At 49.8% G+C, this 26168-nt stretch overlaps 1 long non-coding RNA gene across 1 annotated transcript in view; it reads right to left on the bottom strand.

The window, feature by feature from the left end:
- Nucleotides 1-26168, bottom strand: part of LOC140409589 (uncharacterized) — a 96072-nt gene that overhangs the window by 10093 nt on the left and 59811 nt on the right. The window contains exon 3 of the long non-coding RNA XR_011940409.1: nt 7841-7883. This is a non-coding gene — a long non-coding RNA (uncharacterized lncRNA). The remainder of the gene's footprint in view (nt 1-7840; nt 7884-26168) is intronic.

Here is a 26168-nt window from a genome sequence, read left to right as displayed (position 1 = left end):
GGACCCCCCCCCCAACCTCCACCCCGGCACGGATCCCCCCCCAACCCCCCCCCCAACCTCCACCCCGGCACGGAACCCCCCCCAACCTCCACCCCGGCACGGACCCCCCATCCCCCTCCCCGGCACGGACCCCCCATCCCCCTCCCCGGCACGGACCCCCCCAACCTCCACCCCGGCACGGACCCCCTCCCGGCACTCCCCCGGAGCCCAGCCTACTCTAACCACCCCCCCCCCCCCCCGCCACACACACACACAACCCGAGACACACCTCTCCTCACGCATTTAGACTGCGGCCACGCCATCGCCTGCCCAGAGCCAACCCCTCATGCCGGCACTCACCTCCACGCTGGTCGGCGTGAACCTGGAGCACAGAGTCACGCCGATGAAAAGGAGGTTTAATTTACGTCGCCTTGAACGGTCATCATGTCGACGGGACTTCGGCCCATCCGGAAGGGAGAATATCGGCAGGCCGAAAATCGGCTGCCTTGCGCAGACCCGTGACATTCTCCGACGGCGGCGGCGACATTAACGCCCCGCCGACTTTTCTCCCTTCGGAGACTTCGGCAACTGGCGGGGGCGGGATTCACGGCGGCCAACGGCCATTCTCCGACCCTCTGGGGGGTCGGAGAATGACGCCCACAGTGCCGAAGGAGGCCATTCGGCCCATCGAGTCTGCACCGACCCACTTAAACCCTCACTTCCATCCTATCTCCGTAACCCAATAACCCCTCCTAAACGTTTTGGATACTAAGGGCAATTTATCATGGCCAATCCACCTAACCTGCACGTCTTTGGGCTGTGGGCGGAAACCGGAGTACCCGGAGGAAACCCACGCAGACAGGGGGAGAATATGCGGACTCCGCACAGACAGTGACCCAGCAGGGAATTGAACCTGGGACCCTGGCCCTGTGAAACCACAGTGCTATCCACTTTGCTACCGTGCTGCCCCATTGGTTCATGATACTTAACAGATAGTTTTCAGATATACATGTACCTTTGGAGAAACTCATATCTGAGAATAAATTGAAATCTGATGACGAGACAAGTATGTTACTCTTTTCGCAACAGTTTGATTAATTAATATGATACTAGTTTCTGAGAAGTTTACATTTAAGGGTCATGCAAGACACGAGCATGCCATTAATGCTGACAATGGTGTTAAAGAAGTACTGCATTGTTTTGAGTACAGTTTCCCACCTTTTAAACAAAATATTTTTGAAAGGTGAGAAACCCGTAATTGTTGATGTTCAAAGAATCTTGAGTTTGTACAAGGAATGTAAAAGATAGCAGGCAGGTACAGGAGCGAATTAAGCATGTTGACTTTTATTTCAAGGGAATTGAAATATAGGATTGAAGAAGTTTGTCTACAATTGCACAGGGTTTTGGTAAGACCATGGGCGGGATTCTCCGAACCCCCGCCGGGTCGGAGAATCGGCGGGGGCTGGCGTGAATCCCGCCCCCGCTGTGTACCGAATTCTCCGCCACCAGAGATTCGGCGGGGACGGGAATCGCGCCGCACCGGTTGGCGGGCCCACCCCCGCCGATTCTCCGGCCCGCAATGGGCCGAGTCACGCCGCTGTCAACCCTCGCCAGCCGGCGTGGATTATACCACATACCTTACTGGCGGGAACAGGCGGCGCGGGCGGGCTCCGGGGTCCTGGGGGGGGGGGCGCGGTACGATCTGGCCCCGGGGGGGTGCCCCCACGGTGGCCTGGCCCGTGATTGGGGCCCACCGATCCGCAGGCGGGCCTGTGCCGTGGGGGCACTCTTTTTCTTCCGCCTTCGCCATGGTCTTCACAGTGGCGGAGGCGGGGGAGACCCCCTCCCCTGCGCATGCGCGGGGATGACGTCAGTAGCCGCAGACGTCCCGTGCATGCGTGAACTTACGCAGGCCGGCGAAATCCTTTCGGTCCTGTCTGGCATGGCGCCAAATGCCGGTGGAGCGGAAACCACTCCGGCGCGGGCCTAGCCCCTCAACGTGAGGGCTTGGCCCCTAAAGGTGCGGAGACTTCCGCACCGTTGGGGGCGGCCCGACACCGGAGTGGTTCCCGCCCCGCCGGGTAGGGGAGAATCCCGCCCCATACCTGGAGTACACATAAGGGGCGGGATTCTCCCCTACCCTGTGGGGCGGGCTGTACCAGCAGCGAGGAGTGGCGTGAACCACTCCGGCATCGGGCCGCCCGGAATCCTCCGCACCTTCAGGGGCTAGGCCGGCGCCGGCGGGGTTCGCGCTGCGCTAGCCGGCACCGAAGGGCCTCCGCCAGCTAGCGTGAGTTGGCACATGCACGGGAGAGCCAGCGTGTGCTGGTGTCATCCCAGCGCATGCGCAGGGGGTTTCTTCTCCATGCCGGCCATGGCAGGCTGTTGCACCGGCCGGCGTGGATGGAAAGATCGCGGGTCAGGCCACCGTGGGGGCCCCCCCAGGGCCAATTCCGCCTGTGCCTCCCTGAGGACTCCGCAGGCTGCCCGCAGAGCCAGGTCCCGCCGGTACGGACCTGGTGTATTTTACGCCGGCGGGACCTGCCGTAAACGGGCGGCCACTCGGCCCATCGCGGGTCGGAGAATCGCCGGGGGGGGCCGCTGCCAATGGCCCCCGACTGGCGCGGTGCGATTCGAGGCCCCGCCGAAAAACCAGCGCTGGAGAATCGGGCTGCCGGCGTCAGGGCGGCGGGGCGGGATTCACACCACCCCCCGGCGACTCTCCGGCCCGGTGGGGGGGTCAGAGAATCCCGCCCAAGAACTCGGAGCAGGAATAGGCCATCTGGCCCTTCGAGCCAGAAATGCATTTTTGGTCTCCATGTTAAGAAATTATGGATGCGATTCTCCCAAAAGGGAGTGCCGAGAAACACATGGCTAAGGGCCCTGAATGGGGAATGCGCAGCTGAGGCCGCACATTGCCTGTTTTGTACAGTGGGAGCTCTGCTCGCTGGAACTCGCCATTGTAGTGAGAGACTCCGGCCTGATCGCGTGTGCGCGAGCAAAAACCGCCAGCTTGGCACCATGGCAGTGCCAACCTGGCACCCTGGCAGTACCCCTGGATGGCACTTCCAGGATGCCCAGGTGGTGCCAGCAGTGCCAGGGCACAACTCTGCCCAAAGGGCATGCAGCTGGGAGCCTCTGATCCTCTTGGAGATCCCCACGAGTGCCATTCCGTCTGATCCTCGTTTGTGGAGACCAGTGCCGAACGGTGCCCGCCCATAGTCTCTGAGGCGAAAAGGTTTAATCCCAAAGCCTCAGGTATCTTGGGAATCTGCACACTGGAGTGAGGCTTGTTGCTTCGCTCTAATATACAGATTTGCTAAAAGGTGATCCTGCCCATTGCGTTGAATCCCACGAGACATTGTGAGCCGGGTAGATCCCGGGTGCAGGGTCTCCCGGCTATCAGCAGCCACGCTGCGCTGTGGTGAGCTACCTTTCGGGCGCAGCATGGCCATTGGAATGCACCATATTTCAGAGTCATAGAATCGTTAAGATGCAGAAGGAGGCCATTTGGCCCATCGCATCTGCACCAGCTCGCCAAACTAGCCAACATGACAGTGCCACTTCTCTGCCTTTTCCCCATACCTCTGCACAATTGTTTCTTTTCAAGTAATCATCTAATGTCCTCTTGAATGCCTCAATTGCACCTGCCTCCACCGCACATTCTGGCAGTGCATTCCAAACCCAAGCCATGCATTGTGAAAAGCTTTTTTCTCAAGTCACACATGCAAATCACTTTAAATCTGTGCCCTCTTGTTCTTGATTAATATTCTTCAATATATTGGAAATGGTACAGCAAATGTTCACTAAATTAGTCCCTGGGATGATGGGGTTGTCCTATGATGAGAGGCTGAGTAACTTGAGTCTACATTCTCTGAAGGTTCAGAAGAATGCGAGGTGATCTCCTTGAAACATACAAGATTCTGTAGTGCCTTGACAGGGTGGACACCAAGAGATTGTTTCCGCTGGTCAGCGAACCTAAAATATGGGGACACAGTCTCAGGATAAGGGGGCCTCTCATTTAGAATTGAGATGAGGAGAAATTACTGCACTCAAAAGGAGGCAAATCTTTGAAATTCTCTACCTCAGATCGTTGTGGATGCTCCATCGCTGAATATATTGGGATAGACATATTATTGGTCTCCCAGGAAATCAAGGGATATGGAGAGAAGGCAGGAAAGTGGAGCTGAAACCCATGATCAGCCATCTTTGTATTGAGTGGTGAAGCAGGTTCGAATGGGCCATATGGAGGGCAGCACGGTAGCATAGTGATTAGCACAATTACTTCACAGCTCCAGGGTCCCAGGTTCGATTCCCGGTTTGTGGCACTGTCTGTTCGGAGTCTGCACGTTCTCCCCGTGTGTGCGTGGGTTTCCTCCGGGTGCTCCGGTTTCCTCCCACAGTCCAAAGATGTGCAGGTTAGGTGGATTGGCCATGCTAAATTGCCCGTAGCGTCCAAAATTGCCCTTAGTGTTGGGTGGGGTTACTGGGTAATGGGGACAGGGTGGAGGTGTGGCCTTGGGCAGGGTGCTCTTTCCAAGAGCTGGTGCAGACTCGATGGGCCGAATGGCCTCCTTCTGCACTGTACATTCTATGAAAAAAATGGTCTTCTATTTTTGTTTTCTTGCAGCCTTTCAGCTAAGATGTTACCTTGGGTCGTGTCTGCTCAGACCAATGTCAAATATTCCACAATACTATTTTGAGGAATCGGGAGCTCTCTCATTGCCTTGGTCTCCATTTTTACCTCATCCGTCATATCCAAAAGATATGTTACCTGGCCATTTATTTGTGTGGCTTAGTTAGATTATAAGACCATAAGACATAGGATCAGAATTAGACCACTCGGCCCATCGATTCTGCTCCACCATTCAATCGTGGCTGATATTTTTCTCATCCCCATTCTCCTGCCTTCTCCCCATAACCCCTGATCCCCTTATTAATCAAGAACCTACCTATCTCTGTCTTAAACACACTCAGTGATTTGGTCTCCACAGCCTTCTGCGGCAAAGAGTTCCACAGATTCCCACCCCCTGGCTGAAGAAATTCCTCCTCATCTCAGTTTTAAAGGATTTCCCTTTAGTCTGTGATTGTGTCCTCTGCTTCTAACTTTTCCTACAAGTGGAAACATCGTCTCCACGTCCACTCTATCCAGGCCTCGCAGTATCCATAAGTTTCAATAAGATCCCCCCTCGTCCTTCTAAACTCAAATGGCGGTGATTTCAGCAGAACTGACTTACACCTCAAAAGTAAGTCATTGACTGTGAAATCTATTGGAACATGGATCATGAGGACGTGCTACTTGGATGATTTATTTTCCCCCCCATACTCTTTCAAAGTACCATGCGGTTACGTTGAGCAAAATATGTTAAATATATTGCAGATACTGAGAAGAAATGAACAAATTGGTTTTCTCTGCTATTTTTTGTTTATGTATCAGCATTTTAGCAATTGGTCGGAAAATCCTCGGAATAATAATGCAATTTTAAAAGAATGCCTGAAAATGACCAGATTTCCTCATTATGATTGCATATTTTTGTAACTATACCACAATGCAAATGTACGCTAATGTATGATTGCTTAAGTAGCATTGGGAAACATGGAACATGAACTAAGTAAAAGAATAGTTACTCTCTACCCAAGACTAGCCCATGAAATTATATTACTGGTTCATATTTTTACAATTCTTCTGGGAAAAGGCTTTCATTGCACTGTATAAAACAGCTATTTGCAAAAGTATGTGACTTGGAACCTGCAGATGTTCAAGTTCCTTGCAGATTCTATTTGAAAGATAGCTAAAAGATTAATATTGCTTCTGCGTTGGAATGAATGCCTCTAATAGATAACGCATTATATCCCAACCAACTTCTCTTGAAAGAAAGAAAATTGCTTCTGTGATTAACTTAATTTATAAAACAAAATCCTGTTAATGCTGGAGGTAACAAAGTCTTTCTCCTTAGAAAAAGAAGTAAATAAATGAGTTGGCCGTGACCCAAAATGGCAGAAAGACATTTTTCCTTAATTCCAGAATTGCATTTATTGATTTTGTTTTCATTGTGGATAGGAATTTATATAAACAACATTTGTCAGCTGTGGCCTTTAGCTCCTGAATAATGTTTGCTTGTTACAAACGGCCTTTTTGGAGTGCACTATAAATAAAGAATTTAGTTGACATAGCACAGCATCCGGTGTAGTGATTTGCACAAAAAAGTACATCTCCTGTATTATCCTTGTCACATCATCCTGTCCAACAGGCAAAGTGATAATGAAGATACTTTACTGGTTGAATTAAACAGCAATCGAACTACTAGAGAAGCGAAGATAAAATTTATTTATGGCATTGTTTCACTAAAAGGGTGAGGGAGGGTCAGTCTTTTACTGTATCTTCTAAGTTGTGAAATCAATATTTATGTATTGTCCCCAGCCACTGCAGTAATGCCGTCCCCTTCAGTTCGGTAAATAAAGTACTTGGGCTGTCCACTGGAATGCATTTGGAATACAGAATTGAGATTGTTTGGGTGGATAGTCAGAATCGTATAGGTCAGTTGCGGGACTAGGCGCAAAGATCTTGAACAGTTTGAATTAAAAATGAAGAAGGTCACAGAAAAATGGTCAACTGCTGAAAAAATATGTAACAAACTTCGAAGCACCTGGCAGTTTACATTTTTCGTGTAACAGAAATTATCTGAAAAATTCCACGCAGAATTTATTTCTTGCAGAACAAAATCAACAGTAGAAATAGGCTACCAAAGAAACACACACTATAATAATAATCTTTACTGTCACAAGTAGGCTTACATTAACACTGCGATGAAGTAAATGGTGGAGGAGCCCAGCACATTTGTGCAAAAGACGAGGCTGAGGCATTTGCAAAAATCTTCAGCCAGAAGTGCCGAGTGGATGATGCATCTCGGTCTCCTCCGGAGAAATGCTCCTAGTCACCACATTCCAGCGCCTGTTCGGATACACAGAGGGAGAATACAGAATGTCCAAATTACCTAACCGCACATCTTTCAGGACTTGTGGTAGGAAACCGGAGCACCCGGAGCAAACCCACGCAGACACAGGGAGAACGTGCAGACTCCACACAGACAGTGACCCAAGTCGGGAATCGAACCTGGGACCCTGGAGCTGTGAAGTAACAGTGCTACCCACTGTGCTACCGTGCTGCCCTTTTAGATGCCATTGCTGCAGAATGGAATACACCTTATTTTGCATCCGGTGCGACAGAATTACAATGCGGGTAATTTTAACCATGTAAAATGGTATACAATAGGTAATCTTGGATTGGCTGGCTATTGAACACTCCATCCAATATTCTCTTTTATCCACTTCAAATGGTACAGAAAATCAAGCATGATGTACAAGTGGTGTAAACTGTATACACCATCTCCCAAAAGTAAAATTACCCCCACAGAATCCATCGGTCAGGCGCATAACATGTAGCCGATACTCGAGATAAATCACATGCGGCTTCCTGAATTCAGGTGATGTCAGAAGCCTATGCCAGTTGAGGAGGTTGGGCTGGGTTGAGCTATCGCCATCTCTAAGTTGCTTCCCGTCTGCTGCACATTAGGTTCTATATACGTTTATAATCCTTGTGAGCCTAATCCCACTTTAATTACCTCCTGAAATTCTACCCCCATACCCATCTATTAATTTCTACTTCAATGTGTTCACGTTCATTTACCAACAACTCCATCACCCTAGCTCCCTGTCCAATATGTCTGTGGTATTTTTAAAGGATAGGCTTGTAGACCACGAGGGTTTTCTCACAGGTTTTTAGGATAGACTAACTGGTAAACCCGCCCAAACTACCAACGACCTTATCGGTACGTCATATGATTCAACTCCTAAAAGTGACCTTGTTCGAACAAACGTTTCCTCCACCTTCATATCAGAGGTTCCTGCAATGAAACACAGTATAACATTAACAATCAAAATTTACAAGATGAACAATTAATAAACACAAGTCAATAAGTTAGACATTTCTGAGGACGTTGATTTCTGTGTGGTTGTCGGGTAACCCAGGTGTCTGCTTTATCATGTTGACTGTAACCTTTGTGTTTTTGGTGTAGATTAGACGTTGTCCATTGTTTCCTCAACTGGAGCCAATGTAGGATTTGGAGGTTGACTCGGTGCTGCAACGTCCTCAACTGAGGTACTGTCTTCCACAGCTGTTTCTGGTATTGTCGGGTCCTCAGCTATGTACAGGTCTTCATTCAGCACAGTTTTTTTAGACCCTCGGTTGACTCCGTTGACAACCTTGTTCTAGCTGCCAAAAGCTGGTCAGCGTGTCTTCTACAGACAACCTTGTTGAGCAGTGTAGGAGACAAATCCTGTTTGTGCTAATATGATAATATTATATTTACGGGCAGCACGGTAGCCTTGTGGATAGCACAATTGCTTCACAGCTCCAGGGTCCCAGGTTCGATTCTGGCTTGGGTCACTGTCTGTGCGGAGTCTGCACATCCTCCCCGTGTGTGCGTGGGTTTCCTCCGGGTGCTCCGGTTTCCTCCCACAGTCCAAAGATGTGCGGGTTAGGTGGATTGGCCATGATAAATTGCCCTTAGTGTCCAAAATTGCCCTTAGTGTTGGGTGGGGTTAGTGTGTTATGGGGATAGGATGGCGGTGTTGACCTTGGGTAGGGTGCTCTTTCCAAGAGCCGGTGCAGACTCGATGGGCCGAATGGCCTCCTTCTGCTCTGTAAATTCTATGATAAACCTCTATGATGGCAGGTATTTACTTCTCACTGATGGTATAGTTCCTTGCTAATACTTCTTGACCTTTATGAAAAACTGTGTCTTTGACCTCTCCTGCTTGGACGGTAATATTTTCTGTTACGAAAACCGCTGCTCCTCCTCCTGTATTTTTTCCTTATTTTATCCAAAATATCTTGTAACCAGGATTATACAATCTCTCCTGTATTGAGTTATTTTTCAAATATCACAACTCAATAATATTCCCACATGACAATTTGTGCCTGGTGTCCACCTACTCTATTAACCGGATTTGCAATTTACATGCATCCACGTCAAACCTAACTTGGACCTTTTTATATTTTCTACAATTCCATCTAATTCTACTTTAACCCTTGTTGTCTTACTCAGTCGAATGTGCATCACTTGTTTACTTTTAAATACGACATCTTGGTGACAAACCTCTTGCCGAATTAGTTTAAGCCTGTAATGCCCCGCACGGAACAAGTGGTTGGAATGCTTGTCATCCCCATGCTCCTTGTGGAGTCAAGCTCTCCACTAGAGGTAGGGTATCTCAATTAACCAATATATATAAGGTTGGCCAAAAAGGCACCGACCAGGGAGGAACCTGGTAGGGATCTACCAGGTGGTGTATATATCGTTTGTGTAAATAAATCTTTGTTTTTATTTTACTCGATATGGACTCCCGATGTCCTTCTTAAAAAGCCCTGCACCACAGCACTGGTAACCGACATGCAAGGATGTTGGCCGCAATTTTCTTCAGGTGCAATCTGCGCATCATAAACATGTTCGATTCTGCCACACAGCTGCTTCCAATGTCGCAGGAATTTGAAACCCTTTCCATTAACCATGGCTCTAGCCATTCAAAAGCCTGCCATATCCTGCTATTATATTTTCAATAGCGTATGGCACTGGAGTATTCCAGATACATAAACAGGCCCAGGCAGTGGGCAAGTAAGAGGGTGGCTGACCCGACTGTTGACGCCTCTTCTGTGGATACATTCACAGGTGGATATCGCTAGAGAAGGAACATGCAGTGTCTAGCTTCGAGGCCTTCCATGCCCGGAGAGGACTGGGTGCCTTATCAACCCTCTTAATCATGTTTTAATGTTTAAGTTTCATTTATGATTTGTTTCTTTGTTTAAGGCAGTATTCCTTTAAGGGACTGTGCCTTTAATTTGTCCTCAGTTTATTTGATTTAGTTTAATTGGTTATACGTTTTACTGAAAATCGGAGTCTTCCAGAAATTGTTACCTTTAAGGTCCTGTTTTGTATATTCCCCCGTAGTTCCTTAAACTCTGACCAGGGCATTCATTTTAGAATTTATCTAAATCTGAATATTAGTGCATTCTTTCAGGAAGTTGTTACCTGTTTACAAAAGAACAATTGTTTTTGAGTTTTCAGTAGAAGAAAAGGCTTGCATTTATATAGCACCTTTCATGACCCCAAGGTGCCACAAAGTGCTTTACATCCAACAAAGTCCTGTTGTAGTGTAGAAATTTGGGACAGCAATCCCCCCAAACTTTGTAATGACTGGAGGGGAGATTTGTAATCTTAGCTGGTATGCAAGTGAAATATTGAGGGAGTACTGTGTTGTTGGGAGTACCATTTTTCAGATGAGAAATTAAACTCAGGGTCTGTTATGGACCTTACAATCATGCAGGTAGATAATAAAGATTCTGTCACACCAAATAATAATGATGTGAATTGAAGAATAAATATTGGCCAGGACACCAAGACTAACTCCCTGCTCTCCTTTGAATAGTGCCATGGGATCTTTTATGCCCACGCCTGGGGCCTCGATTTAACTCCTCGTCTGAAAAGAAGTGGTAAACTCATCTAATAAAAGAGAGGCTGCTCCTGTAACTAGTGAGAGTTTAATTTGTCATACAAGTTATGTGGTGCAAATGGCCCTCTAAACGTAAGGGTAAATGTGTGAGGTTGTGTGCTCTTTCCTTACTTTGTCTCAGTACTTTTTCCATTGATTTCCTAATTGGATTGCCCCCCTCCTTCTGACAGGCCCATTTTTTTCATAACGCAAGTGCTTGCTCTTAGCATTACTGCGAACAGATGTACACTGTGGATTCTCATTGATAGATATAGAATCAATACAAACATTTTGAAGTTGATGTAAGGTTCAGTCGAATGCATCATGATTTATAGAGGAACAGATACAATCATTGTGCCAGTTACCCCCTTTCAGTACTCTCCTTGACTGAAATAAGCTACCACATAATCCAATATATCTCTCACCCAGGCTCAAATAAATGACCTTTGTTGTCAAGACTACTAGGATATTTCTTTGTCAGCAATTGCAACATTTTATGGTCATCTTCGCAGTGATGACTAATGCGACACAATAAGCAGTTGTGTTTGTCTCTTAAGTAGCATTCCTGGATCTATTTATCTATTCAACCTTGTGGTATAAAACAGATGAAATTCATAGAATTTACAGTGCAGAAGGAGGCCATTCGGCCCATCGAGTCTGCACCAGCTCTTGGAAAGAGCACCCTATCCAAGGTCAACACCTCCACCCTATCCCCATAACCCAGTAACCCCACCCAACACTAAGGGCAATTTCGGACACTAAGGGCAATTTATCATGGCCAATCCACCTAACCTGCACATCTTTGGACTGTGGGAGGAAACCGGAGCACCCGGAGGAAACCCACGCATACACGGGGAGGATGTGCAGACTCCGCACAGACAGTGACCCAAGCCGGAATTGAACCTGGGACCCTGGCGCTGTGAAGCAATTGTGCTATCCACAATGCTACCGTGCCCCCCAATAACTTGACCGTAATTATTTACTTCAAAATAAATTAATTGAGCCAAGCGCACTGATAGCACCTGGTGCATGATTTTCAAATCAAACTTTTTGGGAGGATGTAAGTAGGAGAATTATCCTTCAATTTGTAATCTGACAGAGCACTGTGTTGTCAGAAGTGCCATTCTTCAGGTGAGAGATTAAACTAACATCAATTATGGCCCTTACAATCATACAGGTAGATGATGATGGGTGGGATTTTCCACTTAGTGCAAAAAATGACCCCTCTAAATGGCCCTCTAGAAACATAGAAAATAAGAGCAGGAGGAAGCCATTCAGCCCTTCGAGCCTGCTTGACCATTAATTATAATCATTGCTGATCATCCAACTCAAAAACCTAATCCCCACTCCCCCCATATCCTTTGATTCCCGTCAGCCCAAGTGCGATATCTAACTTCTTCTTGAAATCCATAGGCTCACTACTCTCTGGGTGAAGAAATTTCTCCTCATCTTAGTCCTAAATGGTCTATCCCATAACCTCAGATTGGAACTCTTGGTTTTGGACACCCCTATCATCGAGACATCCTTCTTGCATATACCCTGTCTAGTACTGTTAGAATTTCATAGTTTCTATAGGATCTCCCTTCATTCTTTGGAATTCCAGCCAGTACAATCCTAATCGACTCAATCTCTCCTCATGCATCTGTTCTGCCATCCCAGGAATCAGCCTGGTAAACCTTCTCTGAACTCCTTCTACAGCAAGAACATCCTTAGTCAGATAAGGAGACCAAAACTGCACAAAAATATTCCAAAATATCACCAAGGCCCTGTATAATTGCAGCAAGGCAGCCTTGCTCCTGTACTCGAATCCTCTCGCAATGAAAGCCAGCATACCATTTGCCTTTTTTACCGCCTGCAGTACCTGCATGGTTACCTACATCGACTGGTGTTCAAGGACACCCAGGCAGATTGCACATTCCACTCTCTCAATTTATGGCCATTCAGACAGTAGTCTACCTTCACATTTTTTCTACGAAAGAGGATAACCTCGCATTTCTCCAAATTATACTGCACCTGCCATTAATTTGCCCACTTACTCAACTTGTCAAAATCATACTGAAGGATCTCTACATCCTCCTCACAGCTCACCCTCCCACCCATGCCTAAGTTCCCAGGGGCGTCATTCTCCGACCCCCCGCCGGGTCGGAGAATGGCCGTTGGCCGCCGTGAATCCCGCCCCCGCCGAAGTCTCCGCTCCCGGAGATTGGGCGGGGGCGGGAATCCGGCCGCGCCGGTTGGCGGGACCCCCCGCTGGATTCTCCGGCCCGGATGGGCCGAAGTCCCGCCCAGGAATTGCCTGTCCCGCCGACGTAAATCAAACCTGGTATTTACCGGCGGGACCAGGCGGCGTGTGCGGGCTCCGGGGTCCTGGGGGGGGGGGTGCGGGGCTATCTGACCTCGGTGGGTGCCCCCACGGTGGCCTGGCCCGCGATCGGGGCCCACCGATCCGCGGGCGGGCCTGTGCCGTGGGGGCACTCTTTCCCTTCCGCCTCCGCTACGGCCTCCACCATGGCGGAGGCGGAAGAGACTCTCCCCACTGCGCATGCGCGGGAAACTGACAGCGGCCGCTGACGCTCCCGCGCATGCGCTGGGAAACTGACAGCGGCCGCTGACGCTCCCGCGATGCGCCGCATTTCCGCGCCAGCTGGCGGGGCAACAAACGCCATTTCCGCCAGCTGGCGGGGCGGAAATCCCTCCGGCGTCGGCCTAGCCCCTCAATGTTGGGGCTAGGCCGCCAAAGATGCGGAGACTTCCGCACCTTTTTGCCGGCGCAATGCCCGTCTGATTGCCGCCGGCTTTGGCGCCAGTCGGCGGGCATCCCGCCGTTGGGGGAGAATTTCGCCCCATGTGTCTGATTTGTCCCCCAGCTGTCTGATTTGCCCGACTGAAAGCTCAGTTTGTCGCAGTCCCCAAGGGAAATGTCATAAAAATGGACCCTCAGCACTCACTCCCAGTCAAGCCAGGATGGCAGTGCGGAGGCTTGCTCCTTGGTTTGTGAACACCGACCAGGTCAGGTTTCTGGATGCCACGGAGGAGAGGCTGGGCACCCTGTACCCTTGAGGGAGTAGGAAACCCAATGGAATGTGACCTGAGAGGCAGTGGCAGCATCAGTGCGTGCAGGCAGCATGACCAGGAGGACTGCTGTTCAATGTAGGAAGAAGATGAACAGCCTCCTACGAACTGCACGGATAAGTTATCACCTCTCTCCTCCTGGTATCAGTCCCACCTGCCACCCTTCATTTCCAAGCTCCCCCCACCCCCCTCCCCACACCACCACCCCAGCCTAGACCACTGGCTGACACCCCACAGCATCTCTTTGTCCCCGCAGGAGGAGAGAGCCCATAAGAGGGAAAGGGAGAAAACAGGGGGCGTGGGGTGAAGGGGGAGGGACGAATTCCAAAGATCCAAGTGCTCAGCCCCTATGATGAAAGGACCAAGAGATCACGGGGTTGCCCGAGGAGAGATCAGTGACTGACAGTGAGGTTGGCCTGCACCAGAGAAGTGAGGATCCACTGCATCTTCACCCAGATGACATGTTTCAAGTGAGTTATTGATGTCCGAGACAATTATCATCCCCGCCTTAGATCATCAGAGACACACACCTTGGTAGGTGTGATTAGCAGACAGGATTCTGGGTAACTATCTGGTGGGCACCAACCAGTTGCTGATGCACATCAGGTGATGGCAGGTACATCCAAGAGAGACAGCAGTCGGAAGTTTCTGGATCCCAAGACTCAGCTGTGCCCCAGCCGGATGTTGAGCCTCTGGGATAGGTTCTTCCTGAGATGCTGGACACGATAAGCCACAGCGGTGAAATACATGTGGGGGTGTCAGTGACATTTCTGCAACTGCAAGGAAGTTGAAGGAATGCCAAAGGCTTCAGTCACATGAGATGGTGCTGGCATTTTGTGGCACCCAGTTAACACTGCTAAGATGGCACCCGCACTGGGAAACATGGAGGGTGACGTCCGAGCCATGAGTGGTGATGTCCAAGGTATGGCTCAGTCTCTGATGACCATGGCTGAGGACCTCGACATCATGTCCCATTTGCAGGGGGACATGTCCTAGACACAGGCGCACATTGCCAAAACACTCCAGAGCTTGGCCCAGTCACAGGGAACTATCACTGAGGGCTTCAACACCATGGTGCAGACAATGTCGGTCCTCCAGCGGCAGATGATTAAGAGGCCTTTGGAGCTCCCTCCATCCCATGGAATCACCCAGGCCCTACATTCACCCTCACGGAGGAGGAAGCACTGAAGCCCATCCTGGGGCCTGCCACCAAGGAGACCCAGGCAGACTCCAGTCCTTCTGAATTTGCCCCTCTCCCTCCTGACATCGGCACATCTCAAGGGCAGCAGGCAGAACAGGGTGGAATGGCGATACCTCTGACACTGGTAAATTAGCCTGGGCCCTCCAGCTCCAGGTCCTCCAGAGGACAACTGCCAAGGACATCAAAGGCCGTAGGGAGCTGAAGGCAACAGGTTGCCTCCAGCTCTGATGTGCATCCTGGGGACCCACCTCGTTGGAGCACTAGACCACAGAGGATCAAGACTGGGCACTGAGTGGGCACTGATGAGGCCAGTAGTCGTAGCTAGGGGGAATGGATAATTGTCACATTAAAATGATTACCAGTAAAACAATTCACACTTGAAACATATGACGCCTCTGCTATATTAATCTTCGAAACAGGGTGGTTCTCTCTCCCCATCTGGAGTCTTTTCCAGCTACAGGCCCCCAAGAAATGGTGGGAGCATAGGAAACCCACAGTGATGGACATCCTGGACTGCAAGCCCCATCACTCACTGGACACAAATTCTGACACCCCCCGCCCCCGACAACAGTGTTCCAAAATAAATAGCCCCAATGCAGACTCCGTCGTGAGGATGGGTGTGTGCGCGCTGTCACCAGAAAGACACGAGTCAAATTTAATCCGAAACTGAGGAGGACAACCGCTTTCCTCACAGCGAGTGGTCATCACCCTTTTGTCTTTAATTGTGACCCATTGCAGTGCCGACACAGGACCATCACCCTGGTGTCATGTACCATAGACCCTTGGAGGAGGGAAGGGTTGACCGGGGCATATGGGAAGGGGGAACAGGCAGATCGGGGAAGGGGTGGTGTGATGGGGGGGGTGGGGTGAGAGCTGATGGACACTCATCCTCATCTCATGAGAATCTAGAGATGATGAGGGCTTCCCTGCTTCTCCTGATTAGTTGGACCCTTGATGCCACCCGTCCTCCATTCTCCGGGTCCTTCTCCGGCTCATTCTCCAGCCCCTCCTGGTACTCCTCCTCTTCCTCCCACAAGGCCACATGTTCCTCCTACCTGTCCAGCATGTTACCCCATCACTGTGCCAGGGCACAGCAGACCACCACAAAGCGGGAGACCCTTTGGGGGCTGTATTGCAATTCACCACCAGAGCAGTCCAGGCAGCAGAACCCATTTTGAGCAGCTTGATGCACCACTCAATGACAGCATGGCTGGCAGCATGGGCCTCAGTACATCGGGTCTCCGCCTTGGTCTCAGGCCTCTGCACTGGCACCATCAGTCATGACCTCAGCAGGCATCCCTTGACAAGCCAAACCGTCATCCTGGGGTGGTCTTCAAAGACACCAGGGATCACCGAGTGCTTTAGGATGTATTTATCATGCATGCTCCCAGGGTAGCGGGCACACATGTGCATGATTCTGAGGCGGGTGGTCGCACATGATCTGAACATTCAGGGAGTGGAACCCCTTCCTGTTACTAAAGGACACTCCCTGATGCCTCGATACTCACAGGGTGACATGACCCCAAGAATCTGGGACATCCTGGCAATGGTGGTGAATCCTGCAGCCAGGGCAGTTTAGTTGGCCTCGTCTAAGTTGATGTAAAATGATGTAATCGGATGCCTGGGCATACAGAGCATCCATTACCTCCCGGATGCACCTGTGTGTTGACAATTGCGAGATGCCACACAGGTCCCTGCTCGAGCCTGGGCTGACCTAGACAAGTGAGCAGTAGCACCAGATTAGATAAGAGCGGACTAAGAAGGACTAAGAGCATTAGAAAGGCAGATTTACGATGCATGTATGTAAATGCACAAAGTCTGGTGAATAAGGATGGTGAGCCACAAACAGTAGGAGCCATGTGGGAATATAGACAGGAATATAATATTGGGGATGGGGCTTTGCCTGCTGGCTGGAGAACTGACTGAAGCCTATATTGTTACTTTTGGAGAAGGCCAGTTGGAAAAGGCGCTTATTTGACCATGGCAGGCTTTCCACGGGATTGATGATTCCGGAGTAGAAATCCTAACCCCAAGAGTTTCTGGCTAATTAGTGGTCAACAGCTCTCCCTTTCTAATCTGCGCCACCAGGTGAAGTGGCAGCTAACAGTAACGCACCCCCAGAGGCAGAGAACCATGAGGCACTCAGTCCGCATGTGAGTGAGGGTGGGATGGGCATTGTGGGTAGAGGGTGCTGGCTAGCAGTGGGCAGAGGTTAGAAGTAAGGATAGGAGTAACTCTCAGTCGGCCCCTTCCTGATGATTAAAAGAGCAAATACAAATTATGCTGCAAAGTGGGTGCAAGTAGAACAAAATTAGTCATTTGGTAGAACAGAGCTTGAGTAGCACTGAAAAACAACACATTGTTATAGCTTTTCATCTTGCACTTGTCAGCACAATTTGCAAGAATACCAAATGTAAAGTGAACAACAATTTATACTTCATGAGAAGAGAGTGCTGATTGATTGGTAAGTGGAATCTGGTTTGTAGAGGCATTGCAATGAAGAAATCACCAGTTAACTGATGAATGAAAATTAACTGCCAAGCTTTATTTAAATTCAAAGCAGGGGGTTGGGTTAGGGTTAGGGTTAGGTCTCTCTGGTCCAGGCTCTGCCCTGGGGAATGAACCAAAGAATAAGTGTTACCTATTTTGTTTAGTTGAAACAGGTGCAATGTGTGTATATGTTCTTTCTGTCTGCAAACAACCGGGTCCTGTATATTAATATGTATAGCTTCTAGCACGCAGAAGCACACCGCATATAAGCCTGACTGATAATCTTAAATTTGTTGTCAGCATAATTCTTAGCACATTCATGATTGTTGAGCAAGTGTTGTCTAATCATAGAATCACACCTAATGTTGGGCGCTGTTCAGGTTTTGCAAACACGGGCGAATCGTTGAAGGAGCATGCTGTTTGATATGATCTGTCAGTCTCTGGCTGTATGTCCCAAGGCTCGAGAACAAAATTCATGATTAACATAAAATACCTACTAAGGTGTGATCAAAGCAAAAATAGATACATAATTGCAGAAAGTTTATGGCTGGAGATAGGGTGCGGTTCACATTCACTCTTAATCTGTCCTTCATCAAGCAATTTATCCTCAATTACCACATGCTGCCTTCCTGCTTGTTCATTATTGCTTAATCACAGATAGACAGAATGAAATATGGCAAATGAGCTTCAGTAAATCAAAATAGATGTAGTGATGGGACGTTGCCAACAAGAATGTTCGTCCCAGTGGCATCACATTTCAGAGAACAGCGAAGAGTCACATGTTATTTAACAGAAGATTTCCTGTGTTTGGAAAGCTATTCGTATTTACAAATACTTTTTTTTACTCATTTATAGAATGTGAGTGTCGCTGGAGAAGCCAACATTTATTGCTCATCCCTAATTGCCCTTGATAACTTGATACCGTGGGCAGCACGGTAGCATTGTGGATAGCACAATTGCTTCACAGCTCCAGGGTCCCAGGGTCGATTCCGGCTTGGGTCACTGTCTGTGCGGAGTCTGCACATCCTCCCCGTGTGTGCGTGGGTTTCCTCCGGGTGCTCCGGTTTCCTCCCACAGTCCAAAGATGTGCAGGTTAGGTGGATTGGCCATGCTAAATTGCCCTTAGTGTCCAAAATTGCCCATAGTGTTGGGTAGGGTTGCTGGGTTATGGGGATAGGGTGGAGATGTGGACCTTGGGTAGGTTGCTCTTTCCAAGAGCCGGTGCAGACTCGATGGGCAGAATGGCCTCCTTCTGCACTGTAAATTCTATGACATCTATGATAACAATAATTCTAACTTCACTGGAAAAGTACAGCAGTTGAAAAGCTTACATTATTTCATACTTCATCAATCCAAGATACAAAGCTAAAAATATTTTACATAGTTGGTATTACGTCTGTTAACATTGTTAAAATCCCGAATCGCCACATTCCGGCACCTGTTCGGGCACACGGAGGGAGATTCAGAATGTCCAATTCACCCAATAAGCGCATCTTTCGGGACTTGTGGGAGAAAACCGGAGCACCCGGAGGAAACCCACGCAGCCACGGGGAGAACGTGCAGACTCCGCACAGATAGTGACCCAAGCGGGAATCAAACCTGGACCCTGCCGCTGTGAAGCAACAATGCTAACCACTATGCTACCATACTGAATGGTGGAGAAGACTTGAGCAACTGAAATGCCCAATACTGCTCCTAGTTTTATGTACTTGTCCAAGAAATTGTCCTGAAAAGACTCAATGAAAGTATTTTCCAGGCTACCTTTGCAAATTTGATTTTCCCAATCTACATGTCGATTAAAATCATGCATGATGATTGCAGTATCTTTCTTATATATTCCATTTATTTCTTCTGTATGGGGCCTATAAACACTTCCCACAAGTCACCGCTTGTTCCTATTTCTTAGCTCCATGCAAACTAATTCTACTTTTTAGATAAAAGCAAATTACTGCAGATACAGGAATCTAAAACAAAATCAGAAAATACTGGAAAATCTCGGCAGGTCGGGCAGCATCTGTGGAGGGAACAGAGCTAATATTTTAAATCTGGATGGTTCTTCATCAGAGCTCTTTTGTGCTCTCGTGGAGTTGGGTAGAGGGAGGGGAGATGGTACTGGGGAAAAAACAACATGAAACAAGCTCGGATAAAAAATAATCCAGACTAAAACCATTTGGCCATATTTTCTCTCCACAGATGCTACCAGACCTGATTCTACATCTTGCTCTTTTGAGCAAAGTTCATCTCTCATTACCGTGCTAATGACATCCTTAACGAATAGTGTTACCACACTCCCTTTACATAACTTCCTATCTTTTTGAAAAAACAAATGGGCAGGAAACTCACCATTCGGGAAGCCCAAATAGCAAATTCTCATTTGGATTGTTTGTGCGCTCTGGAAGTTGATGGGGTGGGGGGAGTTTCCCTTGTTTAAAGGCACTCAGTGCTTGAAGGGCGGTCAAGGTATTGGAAATTGGTGGATTCTGCTAACAGCCACCTCTTGCCCTTGCTGTTGCCAACACCCCTCCTCCTTCTTATCCACAACTCCGACCCCACAATCACTCCCACCATTTCTCAACTATTCCAGGGCCTCTTGATGATCCTGGGCTTTGGCTGGGTGGCTTCTGTGGCTACTATCTCTCAGCAGGTGGGACTTCCACCACTGGGGTCCTTGACTCTGGAAACGATTAGCCACTGCCCAGTTAAGTGCCTGATTGGCACTTAATTTAATGGATTTTCCTGAGAAAAGATGAGATGGAGCTCTTGCAGCCAGTGCCTATATTACATTTCGCCTGTTGTCTTAACTACTTCCTCTTTCACTAAGACTTAGTGTGGTGAACGTATGCTATTACAATTCACCACTGTACTGTGTTGTATTATGTTGATGCCCTTGTGGGCTCCGCCTGTGGCTCCACCCCCTCAGGGGTGGTATATAAACCTGTAAGCCTGTAGGCGGCACTCAGCACAGAGCAGTCGCAGGCTGGCAGAGATCTAGCGTATTAAAACCACTGTTCACTTCTACTCATCGTCTCGTGTGAATTGATGGTCGCATCAATTTAATACGTTAAGGTATCGCTATGGAAGCCGCCCTCAAACCTGACCAACTGGAACTCGACCCACAAGCAGCTGAAGCCAAGGGAATCTTTTCCCCCTGGCTCCGCTGCTTTGAGGCCTACCTCACTGCCTCCTCCTCACCCGCAGTTACCGAGGCACACAAGCTGAGTCTCCTCCACGCCCGGGTCAGCCACAGAATCTCCGTACTAATTGAGGAAGCGACCACGTACGCAGACGCGGTCGCGATCCTCAAAAGACATTACGTGAGGACAGTGAACGAAGTGTTCACGCGGCATCTCCTCACCAGTCGTCATCAATGCCCCGGGGAATCGTTGGAGGAATACCTACGTCGCGGGTACTCGCTCCAAACTGCAATTACAAGGACGTCACGGCCTTGCTGCATCTGGAACTCGACATCCGGGACAGGTATGTGGCTGGAGTCTGGTCCGACAATGTCAGACAGCGTCTGCTCGAAAAGGGCGTACTCGGCCTAGAAGAGACGGTAAAACTATCCACCTCCTTAGAAGTAGCTTTCCAGAGCCTAAATGCTTCACCCTCCGACCACGCGATTCCCTTACGGTCACCCGACCTGAGGGTGACCCAGGCCTGTGCCGCGCGGCTGCCCGCCCAACCCGGGGGCCGCCCTGCTATTTCTGCGGTCAGAACCAGCACCTCAGGCAGCGTTGCCCGGCTCGGAACGCGACCTGCACCGACTGCGGCAAGAAACGACATTTTGCCAAAGTCTGCTTGGCCCAACCCAAAGCTCCCAAATCGCAGGCCCGAATCACAGACTCACAGGCCCGCAGACCCCGCAGCATGGCTGCATGCCTGCCGGTACCGCCCCCTTCTGACGTGTCACCCGCCTCGTGCTATCCGTGGGGGCCGCCATCTTTAACCCTACCCGACAAGTGCGACTCATGGGGGCCGACATTTGGCCGCCATCTTGAACGCCACCCGACACATGCAACTGACGGGGTCCGCCATCTTGGCCGCCATCTTCAATGCCGCCTGACACGTGTGATCGACGGGGGCAACCATCTTGGGACCAACCCGCTACCTCTGACCACGCCGGCTACCCGCAGCTTGGCGCTGTCATCCTCGACCAGTCACGGCCCAATCACCTCAAGAACTCGATGGTGACCGTCCGGGTCAATGGGCACGGAACGCCCTGTCTGTCTTACTCTAGGAGCACGGAGAGCTTCATACATCCAGACACGGTAAGGCGCTGTTCTCTCCAGATTTCCCCCGCATCCCAAACAATCTCCCTTGCTTACGGATCACATTCAGTGCAGATCCAGGGGTACTGTGTCGCGAACCTCGCGATACAGGGCGCCGAGTACGCCAATTTCAAACTATATGTCCTCCCCAATCTCTGCGCTCCTCTTCTGTTAGAACTGGACTTCCAGTGCAACCTCAGGAGCCTGACCCTGAAGTTCGGCAGGCCCCTACCCCCTTTCACCATATGTAGCCTCGCGACCCTTAAGGTCGCCCCTCCCTCGCTCTTCGTGAACCTCACCGCCGACTGTAAACCCGTCGCCACCAGGAGCAGGCGGTACAGTGCCCAGGACAGGACTTTTATCAAGTCAGAGGTCCAGCGGCTCTTGAGGGAGGGATCATCGAGGCTAGTAATAGCCCCTGGAGAGCCCAAGTGGTGGTCGTCAGGACCAGGGAAAAGAACTGGATGGTTGTAGACTAGAGCCAAACCATAAATCAGTACATGCAACTCGATGCGTGCCTCCTTCACCGGATAGCGGACATGGTGAATCAGATTGCACACTACTGGGTTTTCTCCACGGTAGATCTGAAGTCTGCATACCACCTGATGTGTTAAGTGAGTTGGTTCAATGTTGACTGCAACTGGATGCAGTGAAACTAGAAACAGGCTTCCGACACAGGAGATGGTCCAACACTATTTCATTGAACCTGCTGATTGCTGTACATAACCTGCTGTGGGTTGACACTCTATTAATCTAACTGATAACCTCCTACTGGCTTGACCAGACTAGCTCTCTACCACATGGAGATGGTGCTCACTGGCTTGTGCACTCTAACTATCTCAGTAGCTTTGTCCTGTGAGAGAGAGAGAGTCTTAAAGCCCTGTGGGCTTTATAGTAGTGGTGTACTGTCTGGTGATTGGTTGTTCTGTGTCATGTGTGTTCATTGGTTATCCTGTGTGTCAATCACTGCCTGTCTGCATCTCATTATATACATGAGTGGATATTATGACACCACCAGCTTCCAATCCGCCTGGAAGATCGCCACTACATGGCCTTTGAGGCAGACGGCCGCCTCTTCCACTTCCTCAAGGTCCCCTTCGGCATCACCAACACGATCTCGGTCTTTCAAAGAACGATGGACCGAATGGTGGACCAGTACGGGCTGCGGGCCACGTTCCCTTACTTGGATAACGTCACCATCTGCGACCAGCAGGACCACGACGCTCACCTTCAGAAGTTCCTTAAAACCGCCCAAGCCCTCAATTTCACCTACAACAAGGAGAAATGCGTTTTCCGCACAACCCGACTAGCCATCCTCGGCTATGTCGTGGAAAACGGAGTCCTGGGGCCCGAACCCGACCGCATGCGCCCCCTCCTACAACTCCCTCTTCCCCACTGCCCCAAGGCAATGAAAAGATGCCTGGGGTTCTTTTCATATTATGCCCAGTGGGTCCCCAACTATGCGGACAAAGCCTGCCCACTTATCAAAGCCACCATCTTCCCCCTGACGACTGAGGCCCGTCTGGCCTTCAGCAGCATCAAGGCAGACATTACCAAGGCTGCGATGCACGCCGTGGATGAGGCCATCCCCTTCCAGGTGGACAGCGATGCGTCAGATGTCGCCCTGGCCGCTACCCTTAACCAGGCAGGCAGGCCCGTGGTCTTTTTTTCCCATACCCTCAACGCCTCCAAGATTCAACACTCCTCGGTCGAAAAGGAAGCTCAAGCCATTGTGGGAGCTGTGCGACATTGGAATGAAAAATGAAATGAAAATTGCTTATTGTCACAAGTAGGCTTCAAATGAAGGTACTGTAAAAAGCCCCTAGTCGCCACATTCCGGCGCCTGTTCGGGGAGGCTGGTACAGGTATCGAACCGTGCTGCTGGCCTGCCTTGGTCTGCTTTAAAAGCCAGCGATTTAGCCCAGTGTGCTAAACCAGCTAAACCATTGGAGGCACTACCTGGCTGGTAGGAGATTCACCCTCGTCACCGACCAACGGTCGGTAGCCTTTATGTTCAACAACACACAGCGGGGCAAGATCAAGAAAGAAAAAATCTTGAGGTGGAGAATCAAAGTCTCCACCTATAATTACGGTATTGTGTATCGTCCGGGGAAGCTCAATGAGCCCCCAGATGCCCTTTCCCGCGGCACATGCGCCAGCACACAAGATGACTGACTCTGGGCCATCCACAATGACCTCTGTCACCCAGGGGTCACCCGGCTTCTCCACTTCATCAAGGTCCGCAACCTGCCCTACTCCACCGAGGAGGTCAGGGCCATGACCAGGGACTGCCAAATCTGCGTGGAGTGCAAGCACTCTCGTTTCCCCTTTGCCATCCCATGCCCCGACATGATCATGGCGTTGCTAACTTTCCGGATGGTTCAATTGCTCTGTTTTATTACCTTTGCTCTCGAGTCGCCAGGTATCTTTATGATACCGCCATGAGGTTCAAGTCCAAATAATGATCAATAACTCAATACACCGATTAGTAAGGTTCAAATCAAAGCACATTTATTATACACCGTAATCGCTACTCATGCACAAATTCTACGTCTAAGCTACTTCTACAACTAACATGCCTATAATTAACTTCGGACTGGCCCACCAGGTCAGGGGAACAAATGGCATTTCGTTCGGGTTCTGAGTCTGCGGGATTTGAAGTTGGTACTGATTGGTAGCTAGACGCGCCTATCTCGTAGCGAGCGTTGAATTAAGACTTATGGTCTTACGGAGGTCACTGCACCGGTCACGGTCAAGGTTGGTTCGAAGTTGCTGGGTGACCCGGGCAGGAAGAAGAGAGCGAGTTGAACTTGGGGGCTTAACTTTATAGTCCCCAGGTGCTTCCCGCCTTTCGGGGCGGACTCTGTACCTGGTTCTAGGTGATTGGACTTCGTTCCAATCGCTTGGTTCGATTTCTCCAATACTGGAGCGGTTCCCTGATCGATGGGCGGTCTTAAGGTGTGCGTTAACAAGACACACTTACAAATAATGAACCAGTGCGAGCCGTCTCGCAGACTGTGCGGTTTACCATCCAAATGTTTGAGGATGTAAATAGCATATGGTTGGCAATCTAAGGATTACCTGAAACAAAACAAAACTTTTTGAACTAAAAGTTTCCAAAATGAGGTGCATATGGGCCGCGACGGGTAAGAGTTGGATGGAGTCCCCGGGTAGGACGGCGACCAATGCCGCGTGTCCCCTACCCGAGCGTAGTTGACCAGAGGAGGGTTTCCCAGGCAGGGCGGGTCCCAAGCCGTTTCTCCTGAGCAACCGACAAGAACGGGCAAGAAATGTAGTCATCGTGGTGGGGCTGCCGTATTGGTTCTACCTTCGAACCAGAAGGGCAGTTACGAACGGGCGTCTGTCGACAGACGAGTTCCTCTGAACAGGCGTCTGAGACAGTAGCAAGTCTCTGTGGGCAAGTCCTCAGAGGTTTCGGCCGAAAAAGCGTGGGGCTGTGGGAAAACAAAATTCCGGTCTGACATACAACATTTAACAATACTAGTACAAACAACATAAACCATGCTGCAGGTTCCATCAGAAAGGACACCGTTTTCTCCCAAGCGGTTCCTTTTAAAACATCATCTGGACACCTCAGTTATTGGTTGCGAACAGGGTCGCAAAGGGGTTCTCGTTTTAGGAGTCAGACTCAAGGTCATCATCTTCTCCCGGATGCCAAACTCTTGAATGTATCAGGGCTGATAGGGCTGCTTGGTATGATTTCAGATCGCTCTCGTCATTCCGGACGAGTCTGTACGAATTGTCTCTGTGCCAATAGGTGGTGTTTAGTTGTGCGGGGACGGAATCGGGGTCGTCATTGTAGGTCGGTGGTCGGTGGTGGGGTTTGTGTAGGAAAGTGATTGTGAAGGGATCACTCGAATCGTGGTCAGATTCGCTGGGTGTGGGTCCTGTTGCATGGTGATAGTAGGGAGGCGTGCTGTGGCTATCGTCCGAGTCAAAGTCGCTGTCTCCACTGCTGCAGTCGGTGGGCATTCCGGGGTGGAGTGTATATTTTGGGGGTGGAGTCGAGGTTGAGTCCATGGCTGGGCTGGACGTGTTGGGGGAGGGTAGGGTTACGTTGGCTGTGGGCGGGGTGTGGTCTGCTGCGTTGAGCATGACGTGGTGTGCGTGATTGGATTGTGGGCCATATGCCTTCAGCTGGTTGATATGGAACCACGCAGTCTTTCCATTGGGGTACTTTATCTTGTAGACGGAAGGGCTTACTTTGTCCGCAATGGAGTACGGACCCGAGTACTTTGGTGACAGGAATGTGCTGGGATTGTATATGGAGAGCATGACTTGCTGCCCTACACTGAACTCAGTTGCATGCACAGTCTTGTCAAAACAGGCCTTGCTCTGTTTCTTTCTTGTGCCCAATTTCACTGCGGCTGCTAGCTGAGCCGTTTTAACATTTTCCACTAATTGTTTGACTGCGTTCTCGTGTGTGAGGGCCATCACTTCGGGGCTGGTCAAGTCTAAACCTAATAAAAATTCTGTGCCTTTCATGGGGCGTCCGGTCATGAGGGTGTGCGGGGTGTAACCTGCGGATGTGGAAATTGTATTTCACAAAAACATCAGTGCAAAAGGAAGGACTGAGTCCCAAGTGGTGTTGT

The sequence above is a fragment of the Scyliorhinus torazame genome, chromosome 3 (genome assembly GCF_047496885.1).
Source record: "Scyliorhinus torazame isolate Kashiwa2021f chromosome 3, sScyTor2.1, whole genome shotgun sequence".
In the NCBI taxonomy this organism is placed as follows: domain Eukaryota; kingdom Metazoa; phylum Chordata; class Chondrichthyes; order Carcharhiniformes; family Scyliorhinidae; genus Scyliorhinus; species Scyliorhinus torazame.
This window is presented reverse-complemented; position numbering and strand designations above follow the sequence as displayed.